This window comes from Schistocerca nitens, chromosome 10 (genome assembly GCF_023898315.1).
Source record: "Schistocerca nitens isolate TAMUIC-IGC-003100 chromosome 10, iqSchNite1.1, whole genome shotgun sequence".
Lineage (NCBI taxonomy): Eukaryota > Metazoa > Arthropoda > Insecta > Orthoptera > Acrididae > Schistocerca > Schistocerca nitens.
Genome location: NC_064623.1, coordinates 8,715,143 through 8,733,098, shown reverse-complemented (window position 1 = coordinate 8,733,098; position 17,956 = coordinate 8,715,143).

Genomic DNA, 17,956 nt, shown 5'->3' with positions numbered 1-17,956 from the left:
AAATGCCACTGCCATCGGGAAACATGATTGTGGCGATGGGGTTGACGTGAACTGAAATCAGTGTACGATACTCGTTGGCCATCAAGGAACCGTTGCACAGGATCTCATGGACCCACAGATGCCCACGTCAATGTTCCACAGAACATAATGGAGCCGCCGCCACCTTGTTTCCGTCCCGCAGTACAGGTGTCAAGGAGCTGACGGATTTGCGCCCTCCCACGGCTTGATGAAGTTAGAGATGGGCAGACTCGTTCATCCTTGGGAACTAGTTCACTGCTGATCGTTCTTTTTTTGGGAACCGTTCATTTTTACTCGTTCACCGTTCATTTGTGCTTGGTATATGGTTCTTATGAAAAACTGAAAACTAGTAGTGTAGGTGACTGAAGGATGGAGGGCACCAAGAGGGGGCACTTGCCTCCCTCCTGAAGTATAGAGTTTTTATTCATTACAGAATTCTTACACACTTTTAGAAGTAATTTTTGTGATTCTGCAGAACCTCTCGTTTAGCCAACTGTAGCGTTGTGTGGCTAATCGCAGGGAAATAATATAGGGTGGCGCACGGAAAACCGGCCCCGAGTACAGACTGCTCGACAATTACGGACAATGTGTTGCCCGTTACGAGCAGATACAAACAGACAAACATGTAATAATTAGGCAGCGAAGAAATAACAAGCTAATGCAAGCAACAATGGCGAAACAATCGATGACGATGTGTAGAGAGCTGGAGAAGAGAACATGAAAATCTCACGCGACGCGCATGGGCTATAGCACATGTAGTCTTGTAAACCTGTTGGTGGCTGTTTCCCAACTTAATAGACCACAAGTGTCTTGTATAAAATTCTTCGTTTCGACTTCCACTACACAGCTATGCTACGTTGTAAACAATAATCGTTTACACCCTATGGACGATAACTAGTACGGACAAGAAGAGAATAGAAGCTTTCGAAATGTGGTGCTACAGAAGAATGCTGAAGATAAGGTGGGTAGATCACGTAACTAATGAGGAGGTACTGAATAGGAATGGTGTCTTGAAAGGAGGATATAAGATGAACATCAACAAAAGCAAAACGAGGATAATGGAATGTAGTCAAATTAAATCGGGTGATGCTGAGGGAATTAGATTAGGAAATGAGACACTTAAAGTAGTAAAGGAGTTTTGCTATTTGGGGAGTAAAATAACTGATGATGGTCGAAGTAGAGAGGATATAAAATGTAGACTGGCAATGGCAAGGAAATCGTTTCTGAAGAAGACAAATTTGTTAACATCGAGTATAGATTTAAGTGTCAGGAAGTCGTTTCTGAAAGTATTTGTATGGAGTGTAGTCATGTATGGAAGTGAAACGTGGACGATAAATAGTTTGGACAAGAAGAGAATAGAAGCTTTCGAAATGTGGTGCTACAGAAGAATGCTGAAGATAAGGTGGGTAGATCACGTAACTAATGAAGAGGTAGTGAATAGGATTGGGGAGAAGAGAAGTTTGTGGCACAACTTGACTAGAAGAAGGGATCGGTTGGTAGGACATGTTTTGAGGCATCAAGGGATCACAAATTTAGCATTGGAGGGCAGCGTGGAGGGTAAAAATCGTAGAGGGAGACCAAGAGATGAATACACTAAGCAGATTCAGAAGGATGTAGGTTGCAGTAGGTACTGGGAGATGAAGAAGCTTGCACAGGATAGAGTAGCATGGAGAGCTGCATCAAACCAGTCTCAGGACTGAAGACCACAACAACAACAACAACAACAACAACAACAACAACAACAACCCTATATATACTTCACGTTGTGTCTGAGTTCGTAAGCGAAGTAGAGATTTATGTGGTTTTTTCATACTTGCGTCACACGCTTGGAAAAAAAGTAGGTTTTTATGTTGCATTATTAAAGTTAATGCAGCAATAATAATAATTAAGTTTGCAGTAATAAAGTTTTTGATTTGAAAGCCCCTTCTGAACAAATGTTTTTTAGATAATAAGTAAATACGATTTTATGGCAATCTATGTATTTTCAAATGGAGAGGCACCGCTTTTCCTACTGAGCCAAAATGGGCCACAACCCACTTTTTTTTTATTCAAAGCAAACTAGCAGGTAATGCAAATTGGAAACAACCAAACTTAAAAATAATTAGAGCCTTCCTAAATGTGATGTTTTGTATATGAAAGATACACGAAAATCGTTTTATATGAATTTTCTTACACCAAAAATTAAGGAAATTATTGAAAGTTAGCTGCTAAATCAAGTCGATGAAACCAAAAAGTATATGAATAACAAAGAAACTTGCCTTGTTATGTCTTCTGCTGTTCATCGATATAATGAAGTGAGCTGACATCCCCTTTTGTTACCTGAAAAGACGTACCTATTACATACGACGTAATTTTTATGTAATTTACGTAACTATAAAATACTTTTTGATTACCGGTCGTGGACGCTGAATAGCCAGACCCAAGTGCAGAACAGTTTGGAACACATGTAAAGTGGGAGAGCGCAGTGAACGAAACGAACAACTGGATACTGAACTAACTAGGAGCAGTCGGCAGTGGAACTGAGACAGGTGGTCACGCGAAGAACGACGAGTGCGGCCGAGGGAGACCGAGACTGAGACGAGCACACGACCGAGGCTGGAACGAGAGCTGCCGAAGTGACCGCCGCGACCGAAGTGAACTATGAACCGATCGTTCCTCGTTCCCTGGAATTATAAGTAGACCGCCGCGACGGAAGTGAACTATGAACCGATCGTTCCTCGTTCCCGGGCATTATAAGTAGACCGCCGCGACCGAAGTGAACTACGAACCGATCGTTCCTTGGAATTCGTTCCTCGGTCCTTTCGTTCATCTTGGTGAACCGTTCCTTTGCACCCGTTCGTTCGCGAACTACCCGTCTCTAGATGAAGTACGTGTCGGGGTTCGTCAGGCAGTGCAAAGCTCCGCGACAGCGCCTACATCCTGTGCCGACGGTCACGTGCCCATTCCAGTCGAAGTTGGAGGTGCCGTGGTGTTATCATTGGCATAAGCACGGGTCGCCGGCTGCGGAGTCCCCTCGTTGGGAGTATGTGGGTGCACTGTGTGTGTCCAGACACACTTGCACTGTGCCCAGCAGTAACGTCTGCTGTTAGTTCCGCCACAGTTCTTCGCGCAGCCTACGACGTTCGACATCTGTAATGAATGGCGGCCGCCCAACCCCACGACTTCCAGATGTGATTTTACCTCTGGTTTCGCCACGTGTTGAAGACACTCACCACGGCACTCCTCGAGTATCCGACAGGTCGTGCAGTTTCTGAAATCTCGTGCCGAGCCCCCAGGCCACCACACTCTGCCGCCCTCAGTCAAAATCAGATAGATGGCGCGCCTTCACCAATCTACACACGGACAGCACGCTCACTGTGTAAGTAGGCTGTTTAGGTTTTTATGTTGGTAACGCCACGTAGCGCTCTATATGAAAATCACTGACTGTGCTGTGTGCAGTCTGAGGCTGGTCGGCATTGTTGCAATAATCGCTATTATAGTGTTGGGCAGTTAGTTGGCTGTTAACAGCGCGTAGCGTTGCGTAGTTGGAGGTGAGCCGCCAGCAGTGGTGGATGTGGGGAGAGAAATGGCGGAGTTTTGAGAGCGGACGATCTGGACGTGTGTCCATCAGAAAGAGTAAATTTGTAATATTAGATATCATGGACTGAGATATATATATATATATATATATATATATATATATATATATATATATAATGACTTTTGAACACTATTAAGGTAAATACATTGTTTGTTCTCTATCAAAGTCTTTCTTTTGCTAACTATGCCTATCAGTAGTTAGTGCCTTCAGTAGTTTGAATCTTTTATTTAGCTGGCAGTAGTGGCGCTCGCCTGTATTGCAGTGGTTCGAGTAATTCTTCTTAAGATTTTTGTGAGGTAAGTGATTTGTGAAACGTATAGGTTAATGTTAGTCAGGGCCATTCTCTCGTAGGGATTATTGAAAGTCAGATTGCGTTGTGCTAAAAAATATTGTGTGTCAGTTTAAGCACAGTCATTTATAATTTTTCTAAGGGGACGTTTCAGCTGGTACCACATGTATCGTGTTTGTGTCTGACTAGCAGTCATTCCTCGCCAGGTGACGTTGCTATCATCTGGACGGGTTTATATCGATAGTAGTTCGGTAATCATAATGTTTTCGCTGGTCAGTGGATATAAATTCTTAACTACTGGCGTTTTAGAGGAACATTATTCAAATTTTAAAAAATTGAAAGGAAATCCTATTTCGTCCTTGTGTACTTTGGGCTTCAGGCAAATGTTGACGGAACATATGCTTTTGTTTGGAATTTTTCCGTGGATGAGAACTGAGGCCGCGCCATATACGTGGTGGGGGAGCGTTCTACCACACAGCCACACGGCCTGTCGACAAACATAGACGTTGCATTAGCATATTAAAGACGACTGGAAATTTTCACAATGAGGGTTGCTTTGAACCGATTTTGCTTATTGATCTTTGAGTTATTAACGTACATACCATAAATATAAAAACATATAATAATCCGATTGCCGACCTGCTAGTCAACAATATTGAGCCTTTGTGGTGTACTTTGGAGAGAGGGACGCGTTATCGCTATGCAGTATGCATCTCCATCATCGGTATATGAAATCTGAGCATGCCGCTATCCTGAAGGAAGAATGGTCTCAGATTCCCTTGAGAAGCACCCTGTGGGATCGATAGCTACGATGCCACGGCGTAGGTGCAAGTTCATAGGTTGACACTACGACATCGATACTGTCGACAGCGCCCTCTAGCAGGCGCTTTAAGCTCTACGAGCGCCGCTGCAGGTTCTACCCATTTGATCAAGAACAGACGGCTTCATCTAGAGACTTTGCACTACTTACGACGGGTCTAAGGCTTCGCACCTCAGTGCAAAGTTATGTAATCATCTTCTTGCTAAAGTAAAGGTGATTTTAATTCACACTGCAGTACCGAGAGATTTTCACCTTTCCCTGCTCCTACTCACTTCCTCCATTCGCCCTACCCTTCAGTTTACAGGAGCAGACCCACGCGCCGCGCCGGCGGTGTGGCCGTGCGGTTCTAGGCGCTTCAGTCTGGAACCGCGTGACCGCTACGGTCGCAGGTTCGAATCCTGCCTCGGACATGGATGTGTGTGATACGCTTAGGTTGTTAGGTTTAAGTAGTTCTAAGTTCTAGGTGACTGATTACCACAGATGTTAAGTCCCATAGTGCTCAGAGCCATTTGAACCCACGCGCCGCCTTGCAGGCGGGATACAAAACACACAGAACCCGTATTTATCGTTACTGAGACGACTTTAAACGGTTTTGAATGCCAACGGTTTCCCTACGCCATGTTGGACACGGTAGTGTGTCGTGTTTCTGGTGTACCCATATTCTTGCTCACTCCCTTTATCTTCTTCCCGTGTTTCGTAATGGCGACAGGAAGGGGATGCTTTACTCCCTGCAATACCCAGTAATTAGGAAATCTCCTGTCACCAAAATTACATGAGACGAACCTCTCCTGCGTGTAGGCAAGAAAGTCGCATTGTTAGTGCAAAGGGTAAACTATTTAACCGTCCTCGTTGCGTATGAATTAATTTGACACGAAAGACTATCTTTCTCCACAAGTTACCACGATCCATTTCTGAGCCCCCATCTCATAGCAGAATGAGTAGGAAATAAGCCAATTTCACAGTGCAATCACGATAAAAGTATGAAACGTGCACGTGAAATGAGCTCTCTTTCCAAAAAATAATGGATCTTTTAGTGAGGTGCTACAGTTTACGTTTTCTGTAAATCATAAAGCACCATCAGCCAGCGATGCGTGTGATGCTGTGACGGTGCTGTGGTGCAGGTCTACATAAAGACTCGGCGTTGTCTCCGCTAGTTTAGGACCTTGTGAGTTTGCGACAACAGACTGCGCGCCTCTCTCTCTCTCTCTCTCTCTCTCTCTCTCTCTCTCTCCCTATCTAGCGTCGCCTCTTAATTCCAGCGATCCATCGCCCGCGTAGCGCGCGGCTCTCCGTTCTCCATCAACCACTCCCCCCTCACCCCCCCTCCTCCTCCTCATCCCCTTGTTCCCTTCTCTACTGAAGCAGCTCCCCCTTGTTCTCCACAGATAAATTGCCAAATTGATGCCCCGCCCGAGGCGTAAGAACTTGTTGAAGAGAAATGGGGCCCCTCGCGCCTCAGTTTTTCCGCTGTAAATCTCTTCTGGAACTTCCGCCCGCCGGACGATGACGTCGTGTGAGGACGCGCCGTTCTTGTCTCGCAGCCAACCGGCCGACGAGTCTGCGCAATCCATTAGGCCGCCGCTGCCGCTTAAAGCTGGCGGAAAATCTCATTCTGGATGTCCTAATGTCCCTCGTCAGCTCTTTTCTTGCCACCGGCCCTGCCACGGAGTCAACTGAGGTAAATGCACCAAAGAGCGCGAAGTTTCAGAGAGCGCGCAGTTTGTGTTCCTGACAGTTGGCTAAACTGATCAGCTCGCCACTGACGTAGTTGAGTTCGAGTGGTATCAGAAACACCTCGAGGAAGTTATGTGGAGAAAGCCTCCTGTGAATTTTAAAATTTTCCCGGCGAATTGACTGTTCAAACAAATTTCGGGCTTGCAGCCGGTCGTCGTTCAATACTTCGCACGATATATTGCGGAACGGAACACGTTTTCGCCAATCTGCGACGGCTCACCTGAAGATTACTGGCAGGTGCCCAGTTGAAATATCGTGTGACGTATTGAACGACGACCGGCTGCAAGCCCGAAATTTGTTTGAAAAGCCTCCTGTGTTTCCGAACTGAAACAGTTAAGAATCACTTTTCAGCTTTTGTGATGTAGTTCTGTTAACCCTTTCGTCAGCCGTGGGAATCATGTTTCCCACTACAATGAACTCGCTCCTAGTCCCGTGGGATTCACAGTTCCCACCTCTGTACGGTGCTACCACCTAGTGAACAGTATAGGGTACTGGTTCCAATCGGAAGTTCCCGCCGTTTTTGCTGCACCTTCGCGCAGAGGCATTGTATAGCTGAGTATTGCTCTGTAGAGGAGCCTTTCAGTGCTGTTTGCGTGACATTTTCTGATTTTTTTCCTCAAAGCTATAGTATAAGGTAAATACTTTTGATTTACCCAAATTTATGAAGGAAAACGTAAAATTGGAACAAGGGGAATTCCAGTTTGAAACAAAAGGAGCCATTTCTGCAGTAAAGTGGATGGATAACCGTCCAGTCACTTTCCCGTCCTCAATTCATGACCCATGAGAAACAGCCACAGTGAAAAGGAAAAACAAGGATGGTACTAGCACAGAGATTTCTTGTCCTGAAGTTGTGGCAGAATACAACAAAATAATGGGTGGTGTCGATAAGTTTGATCAAGTACGAGAAAGGTATGCTATTGGCAGACGTTCTGTAAAATGATGGCACAGAATATTTTATTTTCTGGTGGACGTTGCTGCAGTGAACATTTCTATCCTGTGGAAAATAGGTAAAAGAGAAAGTGGACAGTGTGATCAGCTCACATACAGGATCCATCTAGCCAGACAATTGATCGCTGGCTTCTCATCCCAAAAAAGGCGTGGACGAAAACGTGTCTTTCTGGCAAAAAGGGGTAAAGTACCCGGAGATTTTCATCATGTGGCTGTAGGGGAGCATCAACCCATTTTAGGAGAAACCTACTGGACGTGCCGTCATTGTAGTACCAAAGCTGCGGAAAAGAGCACTCGCTGTGTTTGTACATATTGTCAAATACCACTTTGCACAGACCCACGTTTCAGAAAATTTCATGGCAAGTAAATGTGAACAATCATTGTAACAAGAGAAGTAAATTTATCAAATAAATATGACATACATTGTTGTTTTTGCCATTTAACTCCAATGAAGGGCAATGAGAAGAATACTTCCCACCTTGTTGTATGACCTCACTTTCACAGTTGGAGCAAATTTGATATTTTGTATGATAAATATACCTATCTCTTAACTACTATCTGCTCTCCATTCATTAAAAAAAACTGCTCGATAATTTTCCCCACGAAAGGGTTAATCTGCTGAGTAAGTTATACACAGAATACACGAGCGATACCCGTTAATGCTTGATTACGTTTTGGAAGGCTGGCTTGCAATTTATCATACCGCTTACACATCTTTCGCAAATGAGACGTGTGCTGCCATCTGTCGATTTCGCTTGGAATCAGAGTTTCTGTACCAAAAAGCGCGCATATAATGTTCCCAAAGTGTGATTGCTTTCTCTTTACGGATGGTTAATTTGGGGAGGGAGGGGGGTGGGGGGGGGGGGGCAAACAGCGAGGTTATCGGTCCCATCGGATTAGGGAAGCAGGGGGAAGGAAGTCGGCCGTGCCCTTCCAAAGAAACCGTTCCGGCATTTGCCTGAAGCGATTTAGGGGAAATAAGGGGAAACCTGAATCAGGATGGTCGGACGCGGGTTTGAGCCGTCGTCCCCCAGGATGCTTGTCCAGTGTGCTAACCACTGCGCCATCTCGTCTGGTCCCTATTTAGGTCACAACTGCACATTTGTATCTCTTGAGGGCGTTTTGGAGTCCGAAGGATAGGTCTTGTTTCAGGATGACTTCAAATGAAGAGCGAAAATCGGACAAGAATTTCATCTAAACCGAAGGGCTTCTCAGTGAGTCCAGACAACGAATTGAAAATGGAGAAAGCAGACAAAGATTGCCGCCGCTCTTGGTACGAAGGAGTCTGTTTTAACGAAAAGATGGAAAGCTGTGAGGAGAGAAGACAGATTTCGCCGTTTCCAGAGGACTGCATCCAGTGCGGTAAGTGTGGAAGATGGTGGCACGAACAGAGCTCTTCATGTGAGTATGATATTGCGTTCATTTGTGAAATTTGCTAAGTGCCTACTCTTCGGGCATGTTATGCGTATTCTTAAGCGCAGAAGAGTGCGCAATTCCCGGTTTTTGTATTTTTCAAAAGTTCAATAAAAGTGTTACCTCTTTGCTGCAGTAGTATTCTGAAGGTGTAGATTTTGTGTTAATGAATACAGACCTAAAATGATTTTGTTTTCCTACTGATAATAACCCAGATATTTTCGGTTATTCCTTAACTGCGCACTCTTAGGTATGGTTCTCCTATAAAGACAACGTTGGAACCGTGTTACAAATTTGCACACATATTAGCACTTAATCTACCGTACGAGTAGATGTAAGGAAAAGTAGTTATTCGCGTTAATGAAGACAGGCAACCGAATTTTTATGTATGTTACGTAGGCCTAACCATGACTTGACGAAGATAACTGTAACACAGAAACATCTGCGCCCTATGACTATATTCTTTCCACCACATTAACTTCAGAGAATTTATTTGCGATAACATCTTTCAGTAGTGCGTACAGCCACACTAATTTCTTAATTATCATCCATTCCGTTCTTTACTGAAAATCTTGAGATATAATTAGAAAAATATAAGACAGGGTATCTCTGATTCCACCTGACTAAACACACATGCCATATATACACTGAAGAACCAGAGAAACTGGTACACCTGCCTAATATCGTGTAGGGCGTCCTTTAGCATGCGGAAGTGCCGCAACACGACGGGGCATGGACTCGACTGATGTCTGAATTAGTGCTGGAGGGAACTGACACCATGAATCCTGCACGGCTGTCTATAAATCGGTAAGAGTACGACGGGGTGGAGATCTCTTCTGAACAGCAGGTTACAAGGCGTTCTCAAGCGCAAGTGTTTAAACTCAGGAGAGTGTTCCTGGAGCCACTCAATAGGAGTTCTGGATGTGTGGGGTGCTGCATTGCCCTGCTGGAGTTGCCGAAGTCCGTCTGAATGCACAATGCACACGAATGGGTTGGGTTGTGTGGGGGAAGAGACCAAACAGCGAGGTCATCGGTCTCACCGGATTAGGGAAGGAAGTCGGCCGTGCCCTTTCAAAGGAACCATCCCGGCATTTGTCTAGAGCGATTTAAGGAAATCACGGAAAACCTGACTCAAGATGTACGGACGCGGAACTGAGCCGTCGTCCTCTCGAAAGCGAGTCCAGTTTGCTAACTACTGCACCACATCGCTTGCAGGTGATCAGACAGGAAGCTTACGTACGTGTCACCTGTCAGAGTCGTATCTAGACGTATCAGGAGCCCCATACCACTCCAACTGCACACACCCCACACCATTACAGAGCCTCCACCACCTTGAACAGTCCCCTGACGAGATGCCAGGTCCATGGATTCATGAGGTTATCTCCGTACCCGTACGCGTCCATGCGCTCGATGCAATTAGAAACGAAACTCGTCCGACCAGGCAAAATGCTTCCTCAACACTCCAATGTCGGAGCTGACGGGCCCAGGCGAGGTGTAAACCTTTGTGCCGTGCAGTTATTAAGGGTACACAAATGGGTCTTCGGTTCCGAAAGCCGATATCGATGATGCTTCGTTGAATGGTTCGCATACTTGAAGTACTTGAAGTCAGTTTTGTTTACGTTCGAAAAGATTAAAGGGATACTGCAGCAAAACAACAACATTCTAAAAATGGATGGAATCGACAAGGAACTACTCTAAAATTTGGCAGGCTTGCTGAAACAGACAAATTGCAACAGCAGAAATGTCCTACAATACAGTATTGCCTTCTAAGTCATGCGAGAATAACGCAAGACTTGTCCGGAATTCTCAGTGGTGTGAACGATTTTGAGACATTGAAGAAACCGGCTACGAGAGTGTCGCAGTAAATGCGTCCCAAAGCTAATCCGAGAATGAATCATTAGATCTCTAGCTTTCTCACTCCTCCATTCGAAAATGCGACAATGCTTTCCTCTACAGAAGAAAAGGAAGGAGAACGGTCAGCTGCTAGACATCTTTGCGGGAAAATGCCACGAAGTGCAGTCGGAAAGCAGCAACTGGGAGATGGAAGGAGCAGAGAATTCAAGAGGACCAGATGATGAGCAAAGCTATGATGATCTGACTCGTGAGACTTCGACGACGATCGTCTGCTTGACCGGTGGAAACGATAATTCCCAATACTCCTACAGCTACCAGGAGTAGGAAAAAGCATTTTTGCTCTTCCTGCTACTAGTGACGTATGTGAAAAGATATTCAGTATGTTTGGTAGTTAGCATTATTCGGAAAATAGATATTCAAGAAAATAGTCACGAGTAAACACTGAACATGTTGATGAACTTTGGTTCCTTGAAGTTACTGAAACCATGCATGGAAGTGATTTCATACTTGTGATAAATTTTAGTTTCAAAATGCGGATTTGAAATTAATTAAAAACCAGTCAAGATCGCGAAGACACTTTTACCATGGGCGATAGGTTTCGATCACGACATTGTCGTCTTCAGCCCTGCATAAAAGTCTAGATGGAGAATGGCTGTACGTGGGAGAGGACCCGACTGTCATCAGCCGCCCGCTCTTCGTTCAGTGGTTCCTGTTCCGGGTACAGCCACCCTCCACCAGTATTGGTTTAGGGCTGTAGATGACAATGCGATGATCGAAACCGATCACCTTGTAATATACGTGCCTTTCCGATCTAGACAGTTTCATAACTAATTTCAAAAATTCTAGTTTGCTCGCTGCCTGTCTCCAGATAGGTTTCCAAAATTAATAAAAACGAGTAGATAGCAAAATGTATGAAATTTGCATTGGTATGTCACAACTTTCTCTGTGTTAATTACAATAGTACAAATAATCAAAAACCCAAAAAATGCGTGTCTGTCTTGATTTTTTTTTTAAAAATCGTATGTAAACACATATTAGTTTGTACACCTTTACTCTGCTGCCCAGTATGACGAAATTTTCTAGTATCTGCTTTCGGGTTTTGTTATTTGTTCATAAGTTGTAACTAGTACATTTGTAATGTTAAATTATTTACGTGCCATTTTTGTACTAGAGGGAAATGAGCAGAAGCACAAAGTAATACAGGTCTAAGTCGGGTATCCTGCATGAAATCGGACTGATACAGGCAGGTGCATGTTTAGAGTACAAAGCCGAACCTGCTGGCTAAAGACTCGACTGAAATCTCCCGGCACCCGGGGATACCCGCCCGTTATAGAGCCCTTAAGCACACACAGGAGCAGATCACTGTGAATGGAATCAGTGTATTTTCAACAGAGTGAAATCATTTTTCCGTCGCTCGTTTCAGGTAGCTCATGATAGTGCGACAGGCCTCCAGCGACGAAAGTAATGCATCGTTATAGTCCCCTACTCAAGCTGACTTTGCCCTGCCAGAACTCGACAGCCCGACACCCGAAACCAAGCCTTTTTTTCAGTGACTTTTTGATTGCAGAGCTGCTGTCAAGCTTTTTATGCCTCCCTTATCCCAGCTGGACCCGTAACTGGCTGGCAGAGTAAGTGAAAAATCGTAAAACGCCTCCATACCCTGAATGCGCGCGCTCGTGTGTGTGTGTGTGTGTGTGTGTGTGTGTGTGTGTGTGTGTGTGTGTGTGTGTGTGTGTGTGCGCACGTACATACCTATACGAGCTGTGGGAGATGAGATGGCTTGAGGCATTGGCAGCCCACTCCAGCCCAGGGCTCCAGTCGGGGTCGGGAATGACTCACAACGTGATCTGCGCCGATAGCGGGCGCCTTATTACCTGCCTGCCTTATTACGCTCGCGCTCCTCGCGAACTTAGAGCGCGCGCGCGCACACACACACACACACACGCACACACACACACACACACACACACACACACACACACGTCGTAGTGGGTCGCGCCGAATGCCGACTGCCTGCTGGCGTGCTGGCGTCGAGAAGCGAACTGGCGCCATACATGCGGTCACCAGGGGCCGAGGCTGGAAAACACGTACACCATCCCCTGTGATAGAATACCTTGCCTCGGTTTTTCTTTCTCGTGAAGTACTAGTCCGAAGATATGTGACTGCCTCTCTCAGATTTATATTTACGTGTTTCTCAAAATAGGTTGAGATTATAACACAACAGAACAGTAACTCGAATATGTGAATGGTCGAATAGATGACCAGTCAGACAGGTGAGAAGTCAAATAGATGACTAGCCAAATGTAATAAAACTGAACACCTGCCACCATCCTTTTGATGCTATGTATTATGTAGCTATCAGTTTCAATACACCGCGTAAAAAAAAAAAAAAAAAAAAAGGTTCAAATGGCTCTGAGCATTATGGGACTTAACATCTATGGTCATCAGTCCCCTAGAACTTAGAACTACTTAAACCTAACTAACCTAAGGACATTACACAACACCCAGTCATCACGAGGCAGAGAAAATCCCTGACCCCGCCGGGAATCGAACCCGGGAACCCGGGCGTGGGAAGCGAGAACGCTACCGCACGACCACGAGCTGCGGACACACCGTGTTCAGGCTATAACTGACACTGAGGGGTGAAGGCCTGTCATCCTGAAGATGATTTATTGAGTCACCGAAACTGGTAGCCATGTAATAAATAACATCAAAAGGACAGCTGCAGTGTTCCAAACTGCCAAAGTCACTCAAACCTTCACTCAAAAGGATAGACATATAGCTACTACTCAAACACGCGCCTAGTCAAACAGGCGCCTAGTCAGATACAGAAAAGGGCAGTCGAGCAAAGGGCCAGCGGAACAAGGGGCCAGCGGAACAAGGCCAGTCAGAAATATTAGTCGAAAAGTTGACTAAGAAGACTAGTCGGACTGACTTAAAAAATGGCTCTGAGAACAATGGGACTTAACTTCTCAGGTCATCAGTCGTCTAGAATTTAGAACTAATTAAACCTAACTAACCTAAGGACATCACACAAATCCATGCCCGAGGTAGGATTCGAACCTGCGACCGTAGCGGCCGCGCGGTTCCAGACTGTAGCGCCTAGAACCGCTCGGCCACTCTGGCCGGCACTGACTTAAAGTTCTGTGTTAAATAGCGCTTCCATTCTGCTCGCAGTTTTGTTTGCTTCAGAGTGTGAAACATTATTTGCATACATTTTGCAATGATATTTTGCAATTGGTGTCTATAGGTCATGAAAGACCTATGAGCTATCTCCTTGTGAAGCACTGCCGTGGAGAGTTTTTCCACCTCTGGCGAATTCTGTTCGGTGCAGCCAATCAATTGTTGACTTGGACCATGCAGTAGACTTGGTTTAAGTTCATACCGTGTTACGGATGTGACGGCCATGACGTGTAAGCTGACTGCAGGCGACGACTGCAGAGGAGAGCGTCACAGCCGTTTGCAGTGGTTATTAATACGGAATGTGTCAGATTTCAGTTGGGTGATGTCAGTAATTATTGTCGTTTTGTGTGTTGAAGTGGTGATCACTAGATAGTGTGGACTCTCATTTAACCGAGTGGTAGGACAAAGGCTCCGACATGGATCAATTTTCGTAAATTGTAAGCTGGTTACACGATTGTGTCATAGTATTTCAGTTTAATGCTTCATGCACTCAGTTTAGTTATCCTCCCTGTATTTCACATTATTTAGTGCCTTACAAGAACACGCTTATAGAAAACATGCATTTATGTGATTACAGGGATTTCGATTCATGGTTACAAACCTTTTTATAGCCAAGCTCATATAAATATTTATTTTCAACAACCGGTTTCGACAGACTTTTCTGGCATCATCTGGTCTTCAAAAAGCCTGCTGAAACCGATTGTCGAATGCAAGTACGTATTTATGCGATCTGGTCTATAGAAAGTGCTTTTATCAAGTATAACACATCGCTCCTTATCACTTCTCAAGATCAGAAAGTACAATTTCGATTCATCTTCACTTGCGTTGTAAATTCCATGTGGAGTACATAAGTTGTCTGATTATTTTGAAACTAATACAGAATATCAATTCAGGTTTGTAGCTACTCTAGTATACTTTCCTCAATCGTTTACTTAATCTTCGTGCATAATATTAAAGCAAAACCTGGGCGATACCTGTAGCAAATATGCGCTACATAACTGATTCAGGCCATGAAAGGTGAATTCCATCGATAATACTGGGACACTCATTTGCTACAGCCGATATTTATGACTTGTATATTAATATTTTCATGCAACAATTTTTCCAGATATGGTAAGGACACCTTCAGCTTTTCCAATAGTGGGAGCAGATTTGCTCTTTGACCACATCATTATTGAATCACCTTGGTGGGGTGTTTTTTGTGTTAGACCTTTCACATATTAATATGTTGCAAAAGAGATAATCCCATAGCGCCATTTTAGCTACTAGCTAACTACATTTACACACTGTAATTTTGACGAACTTTAACAGTGTTAATATACAGTTTGATCTTCAGTTATGCAGGGTGAGTCACTAACCATTGCCCCCTAAAATGACTCTGAAAGTGTGATAGGAGCTGTAAAGTTTGTGGGACAAAAGTTGCACGAGACAACGAGGGCAATAATACGACGTTGGTATCAATGCAGTGCTGCAACCTTCTTATCATGGATTGAGTGGCATTCCTTATCAGACCATCAGTACTTATCGACGCACATGCTCTGAAAATTCTCTCTCGCATATCTTCAAGTGTACTTGAAACATCTTTATAAACAATGTCTTTTACGAATTCGCACAAGTAAAAATCCAGAGGTGTCAAGTCTGGCGAATGAGCTGGTCACGACACATCTCCTGCAGTGTATAAGTCTCTAGCTCTCACTGAATTTCGTTGGCATTCTCCGTAAATGAGAAGCATATCGACTTGTTCTTCGAAGGAATACATCATACATATTCGCTTGATTCGACGATACTAGTCTTACCGTTCCTAATTAGTGTTTTATTGCGAAGTCGTCGAATGGTGTTAACCTGTCAATGGCACGTTAGGAGGATACGCCGTATTCGGCGAATATTAGCGACGCGCGCGATATACGAGAGAGAATTGTCAGAAAATGTGGTTCGATAAGTGTCGAAGTGATAAGGAATTCCACTCAATCCATGACTAGAAGATTGCAGCACTGCATTGATGCCAATGGTCATCACCTTGAACACCTTCTGTAAATGGACGTTGATCCACCTCTTTGACCTTCGTTCACCTTCAAAGACCTTACTGTTACACAAGACTGGATTCGCCTCGATAGCTGCTATCAGAAAATAAGTACCAAACTAGAGCATCCCATTACAAAAAAAAAGAGTTGACCTTCATATCACTGACGCGACCCCACCTAGCAACAAAGAAAGAACGTCATATTATGGCCCCCGTTGTCCCATGCAACTTTTGTCCCACAAACGTTTCAGCTCCTATCATACTTTAGGAGCTATTCTAGGTGGAAATAATTAGTGACTCGGCCTGTATAAGCTATGCCTTGGGTTTAATTATTTTGTTTCATAGCAGTCAGTAGGCTTTGCAAACTTGATTGCAAGGTCACTGACAATCATATGACAGAGCAAAGCTTCCATAAATTAGGGTGTAGTCATATCCATTATAGTAGGTCAGCTCTTAACATAGTGCGGCACCTACAAGATGACTAATCGAACAGATGACTACCCGCATAGCTAATTAATCTGTCTCTCTATCTGTGTATGTGTGTGTGTGTGTGTGTGTGTGTGTGTGTGTGTGTGTGTGTGTGTGTGTGTGTGCGCGCCCATATGAGAGAGAGAGAGAGAGAGAGAGAGAGAGAGAGAGAGAGAGAGAAGGGGGGGGGGGCGGCCTTTGTATGGAGCAGATGCGACTCTTCTGGACAGCTTACCTTAACGTGATGCTGCTATCACTGAATGTGTTGTACGGTAGGGTCACTTCGTGGTGGTGGTGATGGTGGTGGTAGTAGTAGTAGTAGTAGTAGTAGTAGTAGTAATCTCCATGCTTCCTTACCTGAAACAATAGGAAACACACATGTAGGCTATGCATGAAGGATCAGTACCTGACACCATAGTTTGTATAATGACGCAAACATTTGTAAGTGACGTTATGATTATGATTATTATCATTATTATTGTTGTTGCATAGTTGTACTTCACAGAATCCGTTACTTATTAACTAAGCCTCGGTATCGCTCTCACATCACTAAAAAAGTCTCAGCAACGTTGCAGCCGAAGCCTGTTGATCTCGCAAGAGACCACTGTAGAGACCACTGCTAAGGAGACGAGCTAATGTCTTATCTTGTAGCAGCGTCAGTGGCAAGCAGCTGAGTTCTGCCGTACCTACGTCAACATGTACTAAACGCAAATCACTCCATAGAACATGGTGGATGATATTTTGTCCTAGTATCAGCCACCATACGTCCAATAGCAAATGGTTCAAATGGCTCTCAGCACTATGGAACTTAACCTCTGAGGTCATCAGTCCCCTACAACTTAGAACTACTTAAACCTAACTAACATAAGAACATCACACACATCCACGCCCGAGGCAGGATTCAAACCTGACACCGGAGCGGTCACTCGGTTCCAGACTGTAGCGCCTAGAACCGCTCGGCCACTCCTGCCGGACGTCCAATAGCGTTCGGAATTGGAGACATCGGAAGACTCTTAAGCTTAGATCTCCCGTTCTCTCTCTCGTATTATCCATACGATGTCTGCAACGAAATATACGAAACAGGCAGTAGGTCCTGGAAGCACACGCAAAACTGCTGAACATTTACATACTGGATTCTTTCCATCAAAGCATATTGGAACCCAACATAATTCTTTCAGCCTGCATCGGAGTGTGCGCTGTTTTGAAACTTCCAGGCGCAAGAAAACTATGCGTCCGACCGGGATTCAAACCCGGAACCACATTACTTGCGGGCAATACCCTCACCGAACGAACTGGCTAAGGTGGTGGTCGGATAGACGCTGGACTCGCATTCGTAACGACGTCGCTTCGAACCCCCGTCCAGGCAACCTGATTTAGATTTTCTATGATTTCCCAAAATCGCTTAGCATGGTTCTTTTGAAAAGGACATGGGAGGTTTCCTTCCCAAATCCTAGCTTGCGCCGACTCTCAAATGGTCCTGTCGCCCACAGCATGTAAAACCTCAAGTTTCCTTTTCTTCCTAGCGGTTAAGCTATCTACTCACAGATTCACTTCTGCCAGCTCGTCTCTTCGACTTATGGGACCGGAAAGTTCCAATCTGCACTGCAGTTTCACAACTATCGCAGAGCA